Source organism: Ambystoma mexicanum, chromosome 1q (genome assembly GCF_040938575.1).
Source record: "Ambystoma mexicanum isolate Mex_15411 chromosome 1q, UKY_AmexF1_1, whole genome shotgun sequence".
Classification (NCBI taxonomy): Eukaryota; Metazoa; Chordata; class Amphibia; order Caudata; family Ambystomatidae; genus Ambystoma; species Ambystoma mexicanum.
The window spans coordinates 410955678-410976981 of record NC_090922.1 but is presented as its reverse complement, the minus strand read 5'-3'; positions in this window follow the sequence as shown (position 1 = coordinate 410976981).

The window sequence follows — 21304 nt, the reverse complement described above, 5'->3', positions numbered from 1 at the left end:
AGAACCTTTGCGCCCGATACTGCTTCCACCATTTTGGCGCTTAATCTGGCTTTATTGCTTAACAAACGTTTGCAGTTGCCTACTTCTCAGTTGCCTATGAGAGAGGTTCCTCCGACATTTGTTCCCAAAGTTGAGATTCCAGCTAATGCTGCAACAGGCGCAGCAGCCACTACTATTGAAGCTCACTATGTATCACAATTTGGAGGTGAACACTATTAGGCAGTCGATTCCAGACATTAGGAAAAATCCAACAGGATTTTATAAAGAAATAGAATCTGTCTTGCATTCGTCAGTTTTCACCCTGGGTGATGTAGACTTGTTGTTCCCTGTGACCCTACCTGCTGATTTATGGAAACAGATTAGGACTGTAGATGATCAGGCAGGGCTGGGTGACACATGGGCTAACTTAGTACGGTTAGACAGAGAAAGAAAGCTGGTGAGAGACCACTGAAGGTGATACTGACTTTGCCAGACAGAATAGTAGTGAAATTAAAAACTCTGCTTCCCGAGAAAAGGATTGTTTGGGCCAAACTCACTGCTTGTACCCAATGGAAATCTGAAGGTGCTACCAAATTTTTTAATCGGTTCAAACAAGTATTTTCAGATTTTAACGGACAGGATTAAAGCACCGAGTCAGGGAAAAGGTTGTTTGTGGACACATTTGTGCGTGGATTGTTGCCTGACATCCAATCACAAATTATGACCTCCGAAAGTGCTTGGCAAGCTAAATCACAGTCTGAAGTATTGCATATGGCTCAGTATTTTGAAAATAGAGTCAATAATGAAAAAGAGAGAATTGAAAAGAAAAAGGGAGACCTGAAAACCAAAGTATTGTTGGAACAGATAGTTAGAGGGACCAAAGGAGGAAGTACGCAGTTTAGAGGCCAGTTTGCTCCACAAAGTAATGCGCAGATGGGTCCTGTACATGTGAACCAATGTGCTTATTGCAGACAAGAGGGTCATTGGCGAGCACCGATCCTTCAGCAAAGGTCAAATAACACATATGGTGTCATGGGTAGAGGATCCAGATGCCGCCCTGGGATACGGGGTCCTGGCAGAAGTCAATTTGCTCAGAATCCACAGGCATTCTCACAGGATAGTCAGCAACATAGAGTTGATAATAGGAATACTTTTGATAATCCTTCTACTACCTATCTTTCTGACGATCTCGTATTTGATGACATACTGTTCCGTTAGGACAGCCCAAAGCAGGGTCTGGAACCGGTGCCTATTCCCGTCGATCAGACAGGGCCCTACGTAGAAATGATGGTGGGGAATAGGAAACATCTATTTTTGATCAGTACAGGAGCACAGAAGTGTTCCATTGAACATTCACAGGTTCCAGATATTCCACTGTCGGGGCAGAATAACGTCTCTGTAGTGTTTTCCAGTACGCCAGTGGTCAGTCCAGTTTCTCAGCCGGTACCGATTTCACTGGGACCATTCACAGAGCATTGTCCATTTCTTCTAACAACAAATTGTGGTTAGACTTTGTTGGGGTTGAAACTGTTGAAGGAATTAAATGCGGTAATTAATTGTTCTTCGGGTGGAGTACATTTGACGATTTCACCACAGCAATTTTCTGCTTCACAATTTTTGACTAGGCCTTTACCGTGTAAATTTAGTAAAGTTCTGGCATGTTTATGGGCAGTTGATGACAATGATGTTGGCATTTTGCAAATTGAACCTGTTAAAATTGTTTTGAATCCAGGAGTTAAGTTGCCACGTATTCTACAATATAAGGTTTCAGTTGATGGTGAGCAAGCTCTGAAGAGCATAGTTTCTGATGTTGTCCAACATGGAGTAATTGAGGAAATTGCAGGAAGTTTGTGCAATACCTCGATTTTACCAGTGTACAAGAAAGGGGATAATGCAATTTCTTTTCATTTCATTATCGATTAGCGCACTATCAATAATATGTTGCTCCACAATTTCCAATTGTGCCTGATGTATCTACAATATAAACAATGATCCCAGCTTCTGCTACTCATTTTAGTGTGGTGGATCTTAAGAATCTCTTCTTTAGCATTCCCATACACGTGGATAGTAGATATTAGGCTATCTCCTGTCAAAGGAGGTAAGGCGACTGATACCTGAACGGATAAAAAACATCTCTAGAATGTCTGTTGCAAATACACAGAAAGAGGTTACAGCCTTGATAGGAATGGCTTCTTACTGTAGACAGTGGATCCCTAATTTTTCACTAGTGATACAACCAATGTTGTCATTGACAAAGAAGGGCATTTCTTTGCCATTACCATGGAACTTGGAACACAAGAATGTTTTTGATCTGCTCAAGGCTGCACGGGCACACCAAATTATGATAAGGCCTTCGTTCTGTATGTTCATGAATGTTATGGATGTGCTTTGGCTGTGTTAATGCGGAACACAGGGGAAGAGTAGACTGTGTGGTTATTTGTCCCCCACACCTAATCCTGTTGCATGCACTTTGCTGAGATGCCTGAGAGCTGTTGCTGCTGCGTCCGTAAAACAAAGTGAGGATATGGTTTTAGGTCACTCTTTAACCATGATGTTACCCCACTCCGTAGACGTTCAATTGAACAGAACGCAAACATAACATCTTACATCAGCACGATTGACAAGATACAAGCTGATTCTATTTGCACCGCATATCAAAATTACAAGATGTTGTACATTAAATCTGGCTGAACTATTGCCTCTTCCACAAGAAACTGCTTGCAGTGATGAAATGTCACATGACTGCCTCTATACCACAGAGCAAGAAACCAAAGGCAGGATTGATTTAAATGACACACCATTGAAAGATGCAAAAGGGGAGCTGTTTTGTGATGGCTCCTGCTTTAAATCTCTGGATGGTACATCCACTGCTGCTTATGCCATCACTACATTAAGCACAATTGTGGAAACCAAAAGAATTTTGCATAACTCTGCGCAGGCCCCAGGGGTTATTGCATTGACTCAAGCTTGTGAACTTTCCGAAGGGCTTAGAGTAAATATATTTACAGACAGCCAGTATGCCTTTGGGATAGTTCACAAATTCAGTAGACTATGAGAAGAGAGGGGTTTCTTGTCTTGACCTCACATCGAACTAAATTCCAACGTGGTACCTTGATAGTTCAGCTACTCTCAGCACTTGCACTTCCTACTCAACTAGCAATAATGAAGTGCGCCACACATCAGAAAGTAACAGATGATGTGGGGAGAGGAAACGCTTTTGCTGACAGGATAGCCAAACAGACTGCCACTGATTTATACTCAGAAATGTATGTCACTAAAGAACCCACAAGCATTTGTATATTAGATGAAGGAATTGATTTGATAAAAGATATTCAAGCTGATGCCACTCCAGAAGAACGTAAGCGGAGGGTTTAGCGAGTTTGGATAATGAAGGGTCTTGGGTAGACAATATAAAGAAACGATGGATGCTACCCCATGCTTATGTCACTGCAATGGTTACTATGGCTCATGGTCCTACTCATATATGTACTAGAAAAATGTGTAAACTGCTAGAACCTGTCTGGGTCAATGTAAGCATCTCGAAAACTGCTGAGCGTTTGGTCCAAAACTGTATGGTATTCTTACAGCATAACGTGGGGAAGGGTACAGCGACACCGAGGGGTAGTTTTGGTCACCTCTCTGTGTCCTTTGAAGTGATACATTTCAACTTAATCAAAATGGAGCGCTGCCAGAATTGTAAGTATGTTCTGGTAGTCATTTGTGCCTTTAGCAAGTGGGTCGAAGCATTCCCTGTAAAATAGCCACAGCAATAACGAGGGTGAAAACAATGCTTAAGGAATATTTTCCTAGGTTTGGTTTGCCAAGGGTCATTGGGTTGGACAATGGTCTGCATTTTATTGCTGCTGTTATTCTGCAAGTATTCACGGGATTACAGATCGATAAACTGTTCCATTTGGCCAGACATGCTCAGAGTGCTGGGCTTGTAGAACACCCTAATGGTAACTTAAAGAATAAGTTGGCTAAGATCTGTGCCAGTATCAATTTGAAATGGCCAGATGCCTTACTGGTAGCTTTATTGTCCATGCAGACGACCCACCCAAACAAGAACTGGACTCTCACCCTATGAAATAGTAATGGGAAGACCATCCAATATTTGGAACTTGCCCAAGCCAAAACGACTGAAAGACGTGGAGCATTTGCTCCTTTCTGAATACTGTGACCAGATAACTCAAAAATTGTATTTAATTTATCAACAGGTGTGAGAAGCCCTCCCAGTAAAGTATGAGGGGCAAGGTCATCGACTTCGACCTGGGGATTGTGTGCTTATAAAAGCCTTTGAAAGAACATCCTGTCTCGCACCGCGCTGGAGAGGACCATTCCAGGTCCTGTTGGCCACACAGACCGTTGTACGAGTATCCGGAAAGAGACACTGGATCCACGTGACTCACATCAAGAAGATACCTTTTCCTCTGCCACTTAACGAAGGAGAAGAGAAGGAGACTGTTTGTTCTTTTCTGTACGACAAGCTGTTTTTGAACAACACCAATGGTGTCTCTGAGATTCTTCCTGAGCCCATGGGCCCATGGAGACTGCTGCTTTGTCTTGGAATTCTTCCTTGGATCTTTTTGCTCCCTTGAGCAATCTTGCCTCTGTTTCACCACTTCCATCAGGAAGCAATGAGACTGTTCGCAGATCATGCCGTACCTGGAGTCTTGAGGTGCCCACAAGAAACGACTGTTGAGCTAGTCCCTAGCCACTCTCGCTGAAATGTAAGTAAGTGGCCCTGACCAGAAAAGTTACCTTCTATCAAGATAAACCACATGGTCGGGAGATCACCAACGTACGAATTTAAGGAGTTTGTTGCAGAAACCTTCGAAACGAACTTTGAGGAACAATGCCCTTTTATAACTTTACTCGTACAGAGCAAGCTATTGGTCGTGTGGCTAACAAAGACATTGAGTATCAAAAGTCATGGTCCTTGAGGACTTACTGTTTTCTTGTGATAATGTTAACTGGTCTAACAGTTGTGATTGCGCTTGGGTTTTGGTACATTGAAGGGGTGCGTCCACTTGAGACTTTGTTACCTACTGAAAGTGTTCCCACTACGTCTTCATCTTTCGTGCATCTGCACATTCTACCTTCTAGGGTTCCAAACACAGAGTTACCACACTAATACCTTATTATTCAATATGAATGCGACCCATGCAATTCTCAATAGAACAAATTGCTGGATAGGTTTGCATTTGCCACAGCACGGAGGAAAAGGGTTGGGCTGGTATATCCATCCTCTCCCTTTGACTACTGCATGCTATGCCTCTCTAAGGACACTATTCTTTCGTTTTTGGAATGACAGCATCTCGGGGAACTTCGATGGGACTAATTTGAATGAATTTGAAAGACGGGTCCTAATGCCTTTGGGATGTTCCCTTTTCACAAATAGGAGCAAACTCAATGTTGCTTCTATTAGGTCTTCCGATAGACTTTCCAGACCTTTTCAATCGCTAATTTCTTTCAAGATGGCTCCCGTTCGCAACCGGGATGCCATGCCTCCTTCTTATACTATCATTCATAGCCCCAACTCAGTTTCCTTCTGCATACAAAGGGATGGTTCTCAGTCAATGGGTACTTTTGAGGGTTGTACCAATTTCGCAAATCTAACTAGTTAGGACAGACCTTTGTATGTATCCGATCCCGTTTAATTTGTCTGTAGCAATGAAGATTATCCTGGTTACCTAGTGATTAGCAGGGTACTTGTTATTTGGGTATCTTGCTGCCAGGGATATTTGTAGCCGGCACCTCTGAGGTCTCTAGAGCTCATCCAGGGCGGGACGAGAATGGTGATACTCCTTCACAGGACATGGGTGATGTAGCGAAATCTTTAGTGCCATTTTGGGGACAGATCATGAACTCTGAGGATATTAGGAAACTGGCAAGAGTATTGGAGAGAACCATCAACAGAACCACCGATATACTATACAATGTGACATTGGAGCAGAAAGCAATCAGATTAGTGGCTCTACAGAACCGGATGGTGTTAGACATCATCCTGGCTGAGAGTGGTGGAGTATGTAAATTGGTGGAATTGGCTTGTTGTTTTCGTACCTGACTCCTCCCCTACCATATTCAAGGCAATACAAAATCTGCACGTCCTAAGTACAGAAGTACATGTTCCCGAGGGAAATTGGGATCTTAGTGATTGGTTCTGGAACTTTCTACGGTCTTGGGGATGGAAACTCCTTTCAGTCTTGGTGGTAATCCTTGGTGTTCTATTGTTCTGTTGTTGTTGCATACAATGGGCCTCATTACGAATATGGAGGTAATGAAAAAAGGAAGGCGGAATGGCATTACCGGCATCGTTAATGGGTCCAGGCCATTACGACCCAACAACCCGCCAACACCGCCACTGCCCATACCGTGCCCCTTCTTACCAGCATGCGTGCATACACGCGCCCCGTCAGGGCACCAATACTGGGATGCCGCTAACAGGAGGACTTCACAAGTTACGCGGGCAAGCACTTACCGGCATCCCAAAGGTGGCAATTAGGGCCTGCACGACGGTGGCAATATAGGCATCACAGACCACCCGCAAATAGCAACCTGCAGTGCAGGCAACTGCCACAGGTGTACCCAATCACTACAGGTGGAGCCTGTCCCAGTACAAAAGTGGTACACCCACACACCACACCCCTTCCTACACCAAAATGATCCCACAGGCTGTTACAATCATGGGGCTGGAGGACATGCCTGTACTGCTACAACTACAGCAACAACAGCAACAACAACAACTACTACAGCTACAACAACAGGCAGCACAGAGGAGACGCAGGACGAGAAGGAGGGTGAGACAGTCCCAGCAAGTTCCACCAGTGCAGCCAGTGGTACCACGTAGGCAGCCACCAATCCCTGGCATCAGACCCAGTCCATTCAATCTAACCCCTGAGCAGATTCACACCCTGTACTGGTTGGACTGGGACACCATCAACACCATAGTGGACATGATACACAATGATAACGTCAGCCTGATAGAAATCTGCACTGCCATCCCCCCTCTACCAAAGGTGGTGTCTGTGCTCCACTTCCCTGCCACAGGCACCTACCAGCGCTCAGTGGGGCAGATGCATGGCATATCACAACTACTCTTGTCCAGCATGCTGACCCAAGTGCTTGATGCCCTCTGAAGCATGCAAGCATCCACATTTACCTACACGGACTGGCCAGCAGCTTGCTGACACTAAAGTAGGCTTACATGCACTGGAAGGCATTCCCAATTGTGTCGGTGCCCTCGACTGCACCCATGTAGAATTGGTGGCCTCTCATGCCAATGAGGTGGTGTACCGCAATCGCAAGCAATACCACTCCATCAATATGCAGATGGTATGTGACTCCAGCAAGATCATCACACGTTGTTGCGCCCAATATCCCGAATCTACACATGATGCCCGGGTGCTGCGTAACTCCACGCTACCCTGTTACATGGAGCGACATGCTGGGCGATGTGCCTGGCTGCTCAGTAAGTTGTCTGACAGGGCCATGGCAGTGCATCGGGGTACTGAAGTGGGGGGATGCATACTCCACCTGGATGGGACGGGGGGATGCATACTCCATCTGGGTGGGAGGGGGGATGCATACTCCATCTGGGTGGGATGGGGGATGCTTACTCCACCTGGGTGTGATTGGGCAGTGAGTGGACAATGCACTCAGAGCTAAACACTGTTGTCCTGACCATCTCAACCTGAACATGACACATCAATGCCATACATAAGACCAATGCCATACATAAGATCAATGACAACATGCAAGATGCACAAGCAGGCCACCACGGGTATTTCAAGCGATGAATGAAAAAACATGATTACAACTGTACCAATGCCGCTAGTGTGATTAGGTACAGAGTAGCATACCCTGCAATCATGTGTGGCAAGACATCATTCCGCATCCACAGTACATCCGCATCAGCATGCAAGTAAACACCCTGAATCATCTGTGCAACACAATTCCCGCTAGCAGACCATATTGCAGTACACAATGCATCAAATTAATCTGTGTGCATGCATACAGGGACATGTGCATGTCAACACCAAATAGCTGCGGCCATGGCCATGAATCCTAAAGGTGCCAGCTCAGATTGACTCACACATACCTCATTGTGCTCCCATGCAGGTGATGGAGGCTATCCCTTGAAGCTGTGGCTACTTACCCCTGTGCGCAACCCGCGTAACAGGCGCGAAGAGGAGTACAATCGGGTACATAGCCGTAACCCTATTGTGCTTGAGCAGACCTTTGGCCTGTTGAAGGCACAGTTCCGCTGCCTAAGCAGGTCTGGTGGAGCACTCCTTTATGGCCCTGAGAAGGTGGCAAAGATCACCTGGTCTGTGTCATGTTGCACAACATGTGCACCCGGAGAAATGTACCACTGCCACCTGACATTGACATGCAAGCACCGGGTGAGGATGATTAGGATGATGAAGGAGAAGCAACACTCATGCCAATAGGTGAGGCACAAGAGGGCCGTGCTGTATGCCAATCACTGATTGACAATTACTTCTGAACCATAGGGACATTGATGGTTATGTGTCAGTGCTACACTGAGCACTGGGACAGTGTGGACATGGACACAGGGTGTGTGGGGAGTTGGGCACTGTGCGCTGTCATGAATTGAATGGACACACACCAAATGAACAATGTCCAGGCATTTACTGATATTGAACACAACGGGTGTATTAAGTAAAATTACAAATTAGTGCTTCCTCCCTCCACCACTCACAAAGACCCCCCAAAACACCCAAACACCCCATACCACCAAACACCCCATACCCCCAATAAACACCCCCTTAATCCCCTCTACACCACCAACACCACCTCCCCCTCACCCATTGTCATCCCACACTATTTTCAGGCTTTCTTTTGTGTCCGGGGGCAGCATTTCGGTCTGCCTTGCACTGCGCCTTGTCATCCGCACAGGTCTGGAGGGAGTGGAGCTTGCAGGTGCGGACAATGGGGTGGATGCGGATGGGAATTGCACTGCCGGTGCAGGTTGTTGGCACTGCATGTGTTGGAGCATGCTGGTTAGGACCCATGTGACGGCCCCCAAACTGTCATGGATCATGATTGCACTTGAATGTATGGCCGCAATGGTCCCAGCATTGGCCTCACGATCTCTCGGCATGTTTCCTCGCCATCAACCACATATTGACGAACTAGCTTGATCGAGTCCTGCCGGGCCTCTACCCTTGACAGGCATGCCACGATATCAATGGGGGCAGTGGAGGTAGAGGGTGCTGCCGCTGGGTGGCCATTGCAGGGCTAGCCTCTGGGGTAGTTGTGAGTTTTGGACTGTGCAGTAGAGACACAGAATCCAGCATGTGGCTGGACAGTGTGCCCTGAGTGATGTGTTGGGGGTGGACGGGGGGCTTGGAGTGCGGGGACATTCCACATGAATTGTGCCATCAAGGTCCTCGTACTCCTCTGCTTCCATATCCATATCGCTGAGTGGGGCTGTGGCTGCTGTCTCACCCACTGAACTTGTGGCAGCAGACTGGGTGCCATCAGCCTCCCCTTCTGCTGTTGTTGGCAGCTCAGTAGTTGCATTCTCGTCCGCTGCTGTGGTTTCCTCATGAGCCTGTCTGGCCTGTGCATGTGCCCTGGGTTGCACTGTGGGCCGCTGTGCTGCCCCGGAGGTGGAATGGTCAGTGCCCTGTGGTCTGGCCCTGGATGTAGATGGCCTTGGGCAGTGTCCTGACTTTCACCTTCTGCATCAGTGCCTGTGGGGGAAGAAGAGATGCAGGGCATCAGTGATGGTGTAACATGCAAGATGCATGAGTTGGTGCTGTACAGTATTTCATTTCTCATGCATTTCAATCTTATAGGTGTGTCAAACAGGGTAGTTTCAAGGGGGGGGGGCATATTGGCATAAGCCGTGGTGTCTCCATCTGACACAGATGCGCACCAGGTGGCATGCTATTGTATTGAGGTTTGTGTGATGTCTGACATGCAAATTGTCCCTGTGTGTTGGGTGTCTGTAGGTAATTTGATGGGTTTGGGCCTACATCTGGACATGGATCTGTATATGTGTGTATGATGGGCCATACATTGGCTTGGCTTGGCTCACTTTCACATCAGTTGTACTACGTCATGGTTTGGCCTACTGGGGTTTGCAGGGTCACTCACCTCCATCTCCCTATGTTGCGGCACCCGCCTCCATTTCAGAGAAGCCCTCTATGTACTCCATTTGGATGGTTGTGCTGCAGGTTTCTTCCCAGCGCATCAGTTTCACTGGTGAGTGGGCACCCCCGCCTGTGGCTATGGCCTCCCTGTGATTGCTGGATAGGATGTTCTGGACCCTGAGACAGAGATCGTCCCATCTTTCTTTACAGCCTTTAACTGTGTGGGGGGTGGTGCCAACCGCTGACACCTTGCGCGCAACCTCCTCCCAGATTCCTTTCTTGCGCATCTGAATTTCCCTTTTGAGGTTGTTAGCAAAAACCTCTTCTGCATGGTCTGCAAAGGTATCAGCCAGCATGTTTAGCTCCTCATCAGTGGGGGGTTGTTTTACGGGTAGCCTTGGACATGCTGGGTGGTACGGCACTGCTCTCTCCTCTGTATCACTGCCAGATTGGGAGGATGGCAACAGACTGTGTTTTTAATGATGGCCGCCGGCACATTTCCCGTTCCGACGTGATGACGTTACTTCCGGGTCCGGTATTACGAACCCAGTATTATCATGATGTCATTATCGGGTCGTTATTAAGGGGTTGCTCCTTGGCGGAGGCGGTATCGGCGGGTCCCGTGATGGCACTATTGAGGGTTTGGTGGGCCTTTAGCGGTATGGTGGTGCAACCATTACCGGCATGGGGGCCGCCATTTTAAGAATCGTCTGCCATTTTGATTTCAACTCATGTTCCATGTCCTAAAATGGTGGACTGTGTTTTCAACTTTCAGACAAGCTGAACAACCTTTGAGTTCTGTTAATGTTTAGGCTGACCTAGAGGAGGCTGTTGACCAATGTAAAGAAACCTTGTAACTCGAATGAACTGCCATCCGAGTGTTGTCTGCGCTCACAAGCCTCATCCTTATACAAAACAAAGAGACAATGGAAAACAAACTCAGACCGTGTGGTCTGGCTAAACTACATTGTAGTGACTCTTGAAACAAAGCTTACCGCAGATCCAAGAACCTACAGCACCATTGTATTTTCATGGAAATGTAAACCTGTGTAATCCTTTGCATAATATTGTAATATCTTTAATGTGCGCTGGGCAAAAACTCTAGCCCACAAATTATTAACGTGGAGAGAGGCTGGGCAATATTGTAGAAATTGTATAAATATGCCTGTGTTTAGATGTCCAGCACTCCCACTCCTCACTGTGTCGGCTGGTACACACTGCGAGGTGTTGGGAGCCAGAATCTGTTTTGCTTTGACTGTACAGAAATAAAAGATACTTATATCTTTTCAGCCCATGATTGGTGTATTTCATTTTGTGGTATTAAGCCTCGATATTTCTTTGGTCTTTCACCCTGGGCCTTCACAGACCACCAGATTGACACCCTGTACCACCTAAACAGGGAGACCATTCATGACCTCCTGACCCTTATCCAGGATGACATTGGGAGCAGGACACCTATACCACCGCTGTTGAAGATGGTATTGGTCCTGCACTTCCTGGTCACTGGCACGTTCCAGCACTCTGTGAGCCAGCTGCATGGCATTTCGCAGCCTGCCTTCTCCAGAGTGCTGGTGGCCCTCCTGTGCCTTGTGGGCCAGCACATCACCCTGCCAATCACACAGGCACAGGTGAAGCCACGAGGCCCGCTTCTGTGCGATTGCAGGCATGCCCAGTGTGTTGGTAGCATTGGACTGCCCACATGTAAAGCTGATGTCCTCCCTCACCTCAGAGGAGGTCTACAGGAACCTGAAGCAGTACCATTACCTCAATGTCCATGTGACCTGTGACACCCACCTGACCATCACACACTTCTGTGCCTGGTTCCCAGGATCAACCCACGACTCCATGGTCATGCAGAACAGTACCCTATTGGCTTACATGGCCCGGAGGCCAAACTACCTGAATGTTGGGTGAGGTTAGAGATTTGACTGGTCTAATTTCCGGAAATAAAGGAATATAATATATTATAGCTATCATATAATTACTTCTGCCACTCTCCATCATCACCACTTCCACCAAGGGTAAAAGCAGGAGTGGCCCTATGGAGTATGCACCGTTTCCTTCTTCCCTTTCCTGTAAATACCTTTCCGTTCCCTATATTCAGGTGTACAGTGCCAACTCTTGTTTCTGGCACTTCTGTCAGTTGGCTTGGTACTCCCACATTACTTATGTGAGCAGAAGGAGAATTTTTTGGAACTTTATCTAGTGAAGAATCCTCGACATTTCAAAGGCATGCTTGAGAAAATCCATTATGCAATCATGCATTGACTAATTGTAGTGTTGCTCAACAATGTGCTACAAACTGGCTCTCTGGAAAATGATCGGCTTTGCAGGTGGGCTTTAGTCGCTCTTTTCCTGATCAGCCGTATGTTTTATCCATTACCAATATATACATGTACCCCTACTACCACAACCATATGCCCTCCCCTTCGATCCTATTGTACCTTTCGATTTGTCTGCTCATTTCATGCGTACTCCCGCTTCACCTGCTTTCCACCTTTGCCTCTTTCTCCCAACTACCCCCGGGTGAGGGGGATGGGTGACACACCATTATCTACACAAGCCTCAGTGCCTTGAGCCAACTATGATTGTGATGGGTGCAGTATAAAGGACAACTATCATAACAGCAAAATGATACAGTAGCCAGTCCTGGCTCTCGGCCAAGAGCTTTTACCCTGCTAGGACCTACAGCGCCATATTTCAAATGGGAAACAGGAAACTATGAGTCAGATAATGCAAAGAGTGGTTGGCTAAAGAACTGGGCCTGCCTGGTGGTGATGATCCTCCATGAGCACACTTGTAAGCTTTGAAGTAAGTAAAGGTGGTATATGCTACATTCATCTAAGCCTGTATGACACCGGTCCAGCAGAAATATTGCGGTTCTTTATTGTGGAGCTGCTTGAACCAGCAGTACCATGTGGATTTTTCAATATGTTAAGCAGTTTGTTTCTTTGCGTGGTTTCATTCTTGCCTCATGATTTTCTTTCTGAACCACCCATTTACTTACCACACATTTCACAATTTCTCAAAATCCAGAATTCTGGACCGATTCTACATTACAATTAAAATACAGCACATTGCTAGCTTTTTATTGCATCTTTCTTCGTAGGGCCTGAATCAATCAAATAACCAACAACTTGCCTGGGTTTGCCTTGTCTTCTGGATAGTGCTGCTGCTGAAAATCAGTTGTATTTAATTTAATTCTGAATCACAATAACCTAAGGAAAAAAGTTCACAATTATTTTTGTTAACGGGGCATTCTTGTGGGGCTCTGCTTCTTCTTGAAATGATATACTTTTTAGGGGATGTCAAGTGTTCAGGTGGATGTTGTCAGATTGTTTTACTAACTTGCACACAAGTCTCTGAATCAGTTGGATTGAGGATATATGTATTGGTGGAGCTCCAGAGACTTTCATAATATCATGCTGTCAAGACGTTACAACGTTTCCTTATGGTCTATGCCAGATAATTAAACTGCGTTCTTGATAGTGAGTAAGTCTTGGCAAAGCTATTCTCAAGTAAACTGAAATGCCTCAATAGTATGCATGGATGAATCAAGCACTATCAAACATTATACGTTGTTCTGAAAAATAGGTTTGGGTGGTGTGTGCTAGAACAGTACAGCATGCATGGTTTAATTGTTGGAACAATTTGGGCCTCATTACGAGTTAGGCAGTAAATGGTTAAATCAGCGGTAACTGAGCTACTGCCAATTTTACCACTATGCCAAATTATGAGTTATGTCTTTAAGTGGAGATCTACCTCCAGTAAAACCCTCGAGGTAAATCTTCCCACCCCAAAAATCAGCAGAATTGCTGGATTTACTGCAGCGGTAATTCTGGCACAGTAATTCCACAAAAAAAGCCCCATTGGATCCAATGGCACCAAAATAAATGGAGAATTACAACGCTACCACCACTTGTAATGAGGCAGAAATTCCGCCTGACCAAGTGGCAGTAACAGTAATTCGTTTTCCACTGAATTATCGTGGAATTAACACCTAACTGGTAATGAGGCTCAACGTTTTTAGTTATAAGCAAGAGGTTGCTACTATTATGGGAGAGGTAGAACATTGATAAAATGAATGATATGATATGATAGTTTATTTATATAGCACCTATACACAATGTGTTTCAAAGCGCTTCAAGGCAAGGGAGGGAGCAAGGGAAAATACAACTACATTCTTACAGGCCATGAACAGAAAGGATGTTAAATTAACTATCGTACTCGGCCTGACGACATTTCAGATAGTGCAAGAGCTAAGACATAGATAAGGAAGGGAGGGGAAGAGTGGGAAGGAAATGGAAACAGACAGGCGACTACCGTACTAGGCCTGACAACATTTCAGATAGTGCTGGAAGGGGGTTGGGAAGGAAAAAAACAGTAACGGGAGGGGGGAGGAGACAGATGAGGTTGCTATCATACTAGGTCCAGGGACAATTCTGATAGAGTAAGTGCATAGAAGAAAGTAACGCGAGGTGGGGAGGAGATAGGTAAAGGGAGAAAAGGAGAGGAGGAGAGAACAGAGAGTTAGCAGTCAAAAGAGTGGAGAAGCAAGAGGGGAGAGTGAATACAATTGCAGAAGTCAGTAGTAACTGTCAGAATGCACCAAAGTATCAACTGAAAAGGATACGATATTCAAAAGGATACAGGAGGTAGGGTCTTCCGGATCCCTGTTCACCCGACTTGATAGTCGTGAAGTCAACAAAGACCTTCCAAATGATACAACCCTCTGGCTGATAAAACAGGCAGAGCGATGGATCACTGGAAAGGGCGTGGGTAAGGTATAGTAATCCAGCCTAGGACAAATTAAAGTATCATGAATAACTGCTCCAACCTGAGTATGATGAGTTAGATAATGACAGGAATGATCACACTGACCTGTATCTCTGGGTAGAACAATCCAGAAGCCTCTTGATGGATTTGAATTGAAGAACAAAACGACAGGGAAGGGAAAATTAGTAAGGGAGACTTATCCCGGACGGAACGAGGCTCACGCTAGATACGGGTTGAATTCACCACAGGATAGCGTCCAAAGTTCAGTTCAAAGTCACTTCTAATAATCCTTGAAAGGCTTCCTTCCCACTTAGGGATCAATCCTTCTGTTAATGCCACAGATGCAGGAGTTAGAAGAAAATAGCGTTTGAAGACAACGTGAGCGTGTGGATTTACACGCGGGCAGGAATCGCGCAGCCTGGGCCAGCCGCGTGTGAAGACAGCGTGCGCGTGTGGATTTACACGCGGGCAGGGTTCGCACAGCCTTGGCCAGCCGCACTTGAAGACGAAGAGCGCGTGTGGATTTTACACGCGGGCAGGATTCACGCAGCCTGGGCCGGCCGCACTTGAAGACAAAGAGCGCGTGTGGATTTTACACGCGGGCAGGATTCACGCAGCCTGGGCCGGCCGCACTTGAAGACGAAGAGCGCGTGTGGATTTTACACGCGGGCAGGATTCACGCAGCCTTGGCCAGCCGCGTATGAAGACAAAGAGCGCGTGTCGATTTTACACGCGGGCAGGATTCACGCAGCCTTGGCCAGCCGCGTATGAAGACAAAGAGCGCGTGTGGATTTTACACGCGGGCAGGATTCACGCAGCCGTGGCCAGCCGCGTATGAAGACAAAGAGCGCGTGTGGATTTTACACGCGGGCAGGATTCACGCAGCCTTGGCCAGCCGCGTGTGAAGACAAGGAGCGCGTGTGGATTATCACGCGAAGGGATAGCTCCAGGAATCAGCGTGTGGCGGAACACACGCTATCGAAGGCCCAAAAGTAGCTGTAGGAATATACCAGGATGTAGATCAGAGGTTCAGCTACACGACGCCAATAGAGACGATCAGAAGCAGCGAGTGAAGTTTCTACGCTGCTTAAATACGTGATACCGTATTTCACGTGACGAAGCAAAAGTCACGTGAAGTTAGCGACGTGAAAAGCGTAAACGTCGTTTTCCCGGTAACGTATCGAATAGCCTCCATTTGGAGTAGAACGGTCTAGCTGTTCTACGAGCGTAGCGTCCAGCATGCATGACAGTGCCATCCCCCAAAGGGACAACCTCTCCCCTTCTTGTGTGGAAGCGCTTCAATAAAGCAGGAGCATGAATGTTGGAAAGAGGTTCCCAGGACCTATCTTCGGGTCCATAGCCCTTCCAGTCCACCAGATAATATGGTCTACCAGAACGGAGTTTCATATCCAGTATGTCTTGTACCTCGTATTCATCAGACCCCCGCACAGAAATAGCAACAGGCCGTACCGGCAGTCTAGTAGTGTCAGAGAATGGCTTGATGAGCGAGACGTGGAATACAGGATGCACCCGCCATCGTTGTGGCAAAGCCAGACGTACAGCAGCAGGATTCAGAACATGGAGCACAACATACGGACCGATGAATCTAGGCAACAATTTCTTTTTGCCCGGAATTCTTAAGTTCTTAGTGGATAGCCAGACTTTCATCCCAGCCTTATAGACAGGTGCGGATACCCTATGAGCATCGGCATAGAACTTGTCACGTCGTTTGGCCTGCTCCAATTGCTGCTTCACCTTTCTTTGTAATCTCTTCAGATCACGAAGCGTACGGCCTGCGGCAGGCGTGTCCAGGGATAGACCGGAATCTAGAGGTATTGATCGGGGGTGTTGTCCATAGAGAGCATAGAACGGTGAAGTGCCTATGGCACTATGATAAGAGTTGTTATAGGCGAATTCAGCCGCCGGCAGTACCGTGAGCCAATCCGATTGGTATTGCAAACACAGACACCGCAGATATTGTTCCATAGTACAATTGACCCTTTCAGTCTGTCCGTCGGTTTGAGGATGATAAGCGCTGGACATTCTATCATCAATTAGTAATGCAGATGTTAAGGCTCTCCAAAAGCGTGACGCAAACTGCGAGCCCCTGTCAGTAATGATTACTGATGGTAGACCAAAGAAACGGAATATATGTTGGATGAATAGATCAGCCAGAACAGTAGCAGTTGGTAAACCAATACAAGGAATAAATAGGGCCAATTTAGTGAAGTAATCCACTACGACCCATAGGGTATCATATCCTTGATTTGGGGGGAGTTCCACCACAAAGTCCATAGATATCATGTCCCATGGTTTGGTAGGGACAGGCAGGGATTGGAGTAAGCCCACTGGTTTACCAGGAGTATTTTTACATTGGATACATACAGAACAAGAAGATACGTAGTTTATAACGTCTTTTGCCATGGATGGCCACCAGCACCACCTTTTGAGCAGGTCCAGTGTTTTCTTCTGTCCAGGATGGGCTGCAATCAAGGAATCATGGTTCCATTTGAGGGCTTTATTCCGCATTGAAGGAGTTGATAGATAAAGCACCCCCTGTGTGAATGGTAAACCGTTATGCACGTCTAGATTCATATCCTGGACTGCTTGTGGATTATTTTTTACCCACTCTTGTATTTCGGTTTTTAAGGATGGTTGAACCGAACAACCACAAATCACATGATCTGCCAACAGCTGGATCTGTACTTGTTTTTCTTCCTGCGCCTCTTTACTCATACGGGACAAAGCGTCCGACTTAACATGTTCTCGGGCAGGACGATAGGTGACCTGGAAATCGTATTGGGCAAAAAAGACATGCCATCTGGCCTGACGGGCCGTAAGGCATTTCATGGATTTGAATGCTTGGAGATTTCTATGGTCAGAGTACACCAACACCTGTTGTTTGGCCCCAAGAAGATGATGACGCCATTCTCGGAAGGCATCTTTGATAGCCAGTAGTTCCCGCTCAGTAACGGTGTAGTTCCGTTCATATGAGGTGAGTTTACGAGAGAAGAAAGCCACTGGGTGTTCCTCCTTGGTTTCTGTGCAGACTTGTGAGAGCACTGCGCCAATAGCGACACTGGATGCATCCGCTTCAACGACAAACTGGCGATCAGGATCCGGATGTTGAAGCACGGGTGCAGTGGTAAATGCTTCCTTCAGTTTTTCGAATGCTGCTTGGGCATGTTGGTTCCAACAGAAAGGTACTTTGGAACGAGTTAAAGCCGTCAAAGGAGCTACTGTTTTGGAAAAGCAATGGATGAATCTGCGATAGAAATTCGCAAAGCCCAAGAAAGACTGTAGCGACTTGACGTTATGTGGAATTGGCCAATTCAAGACGGCCTTTACCTTGGAACGACTCATTCGAGCACCTAGATTGGTAATGTCGTAACCAAGGAATTCCACTTCCTGCGAATGAAAGACACACTTTTCGGCTTTCACATAAAGGTGGTTCTCCCTAAGTCTTTGTAGGACTGTAGAAACATGTCTGACGTGTTCCGATAGAGATGAGGAGTAAATCAAAATGTCGTCCAGATAGACAACCACAAATCGGTCCATGATGTCTCTGAATATATCATTCATGAAGAATTGAAATGTGGCGGGAGCATTGCACAGACCAAAAGGCATCACCAAATATTCGTAAAGACCATACCGTGTCTTAAAAGCGGTCTTCCATTCGTCGCCTTCACGAATGCGAACCAAATTGTATGCACCTCGCAAGTCCAGTTTGGTGAAGTAACTGGAAGTGCCTAACTGATCCAACAGCACGTTTATTAGTGGTAAGGGGTATTGGTTTTTGATGGTGATATCATTAAGTGCCCTGTAATCAATGCATGGTCTGAGGTCTCCCTCTTTCTTAGGAACAAAGAATAGAGGAGATGCAGCAGGAGATTGCGAGGGTCGTATAAAGCCCGTGGCTAGCGCCTTGTCAATGTATTCCTTTAACACGACATCTTCTTTAGGTGTTAAAGAATAAACACGGCCTGTAGGAATTTTGGCACCCGGAATCAGTTCGATAGGACAGTCGTACTGTCGATGAGGAGGTAATTGTTCTGCCTGGCCTTTATCAAAGACATCAGCATAATCAGCGTATTCGCATGGTATGATATTGTCGCATTGATGTACAACGCTGATAGTAGAATCCTCCACCACAGAGGCCAATATGTGTTGTTTATTTGACACCTCCTGACTGGTAAAGCAATGTTCGTTGCAATGAGTCGAAGGATATTGGAGCGATCCCGAAACCCAGTCAACAGTAGGATTGTGAAGGGTTAACCATGCAAGACCAAGTATGATCTCGTACTGCGGAGCAGCAATAACATCGAAGACGATTTCTTCTGAATGGTTATTTGATAACGTCATCCGAACAGGTACCGTCTCCTGGGTTACCATACCAGAAGTTAACACAGATCCGTCCACGGTATTCACCGTTTCAGGTTTTTTTTTGTTTACTAGGGGTAAGGAACGGTTCTTGGCATAGGTGATGTCTATATAATTGCTGGTGGTTCCAGAATCAACCATGGCCTTGGAAACCACTTCTCGCTCATCACAATGTAACGTCACCTGAACTATTACAGGTGCATGTTTAGGAATGGTACTGGAGTCCGATGAAACACTCGACATAGGGACTCCTGCTAATGTCGAGTTTTGGCGTTTCCCGCACGCTTGACGGGTTTTTTAGGACATGTTGCCAATAAATGCTCGGAAGAACCACAATACATACATAAGTGGTTTTTTCTTCGGTTCTCCCGTTCTGCATTGGACAATCGGCCTCTCACGGCGCCTATTTGCATGGGTTCAGGGTCGTTAGAGATGACTGCTGGTGTCTCTGACCGCCCCGAGACTGGCATGAAGGGCTTTTTCTCTCCCTTTCGAGCATTCCTTCGGGCGTCGATTTGTAGAACCAAATCGAGCAGCTCTGGGAAACCCGTAGGAACCACAGGAACAGTAGATAAGGCGTCTTTCAGTTCTTCAGAAAGACCCTTGTAAAAAACAGCCGTTTTCTTGCTGTCAGGCCATTGGGTTTCCGCCGTCAGTTGATTGAACCGGGCGACGTAAGACATAAGGGGTTGGCTGCCTTGCTGTAGGTTAAGCAACTCTAAATCTGTGGCTTGAGTAGAGTAACGCATGTCAAAGACTTTACTCATAGCAGTCAAGAGATCGTCACAATCGTACAACAAAGGGCTATTAGTTTCCAACAAAGGGTTAGCCCAAGCAGCAGCCGTGCCCCCTAAATGGGAAAGCACGAAGGCTGCTTTTGTGGTTAGGTCAGGAAAAGATGTAGGACGGCAAAGGAAATGGAGTCGGCACTGGTTTACAAAGGTTCTGTAGGTTTTGGGATCACCCGTGAACCTTTCTGGAGGGGCCAAGGGAAACTGAGTGGGCATAACCACGTTAATAGTCTCCTGTGGGGGTGCCGTAGTCCCAGATCCGGATGCGGTAGCCATCGGCGCTTGTGTTCCCTGAGGACTACCATGTAGGGCGTCTTGCATAACGTCCATACGGTGCCGTAACATGTCCTGTGCAGTAACCGTTTCGTTTCTCAAATCGTGGATCAACTGTGTCAAAACAGTTAAAGGATCCGTACCCTCCATGGCTTCTGATTCTGTCAGAATGCACCAAAGTATCAACTGAAAAGGATACGATATTCAAAAGGATACAGGAGGTAGGGTCTTCCGGATCCCTGTTCACCCGACTTGATAGTCGTGAAGTCAACAAAGACCTTCCAAATGATACAACCCTCTGGCTGATAAAACAGGCAGAGCGATGGATCACTGGAAAGGGCGTGGGTAAGGTATAGTAATCCAGCCTAGGACAAATTAAAGTATCATGAATAACTGCTCCAACCTGAGTATGATGAGTTAGATAATGACAGGAATGATCACACTGACCTGTATCTCTGGGTAGAACAATCCAGAAGCCTCTTGATGGATTTGAATTGAAGAACAAAACGACAGGGAAGGGAAAATTAGTAAGGGAGACTTATCCCGGACGGAACGAGGCTCACGCTAGATACGGGTTGAATTCACCACAGGATAGCGTCCAAAGTTCAGTTCAAAGTCACTTCTAATAATCCTTGAAAGGCTTCCTTCCCACTTAGGGATCAATCCTTCTGTTAATGCCACAGATGCAGGAGTTAGAAGAAAATAGCGTTTGAAGACAACGTGAGCGTGTGGATTTACACGCAGGCAGGAATCGCGCAGCCTGGGCCAGCCGCGTGTGAAGACAGCGTGCGCGTGTGGATTTACACGCGGGCAGGGTTCGCGCAGCCTTGGCCAGCCGCACTTGAAGACGAAGAGCGCGTGTGGATTTTACACGCGGGCAGGATTCACGCAGCCTGGGCCGGCCGCACTTGAAGACAAAGAGCGCGTGTGGATTTTACACGCGGGCAGGATTCACGCAGCCTGGGCCGGCCGCACTTGAAG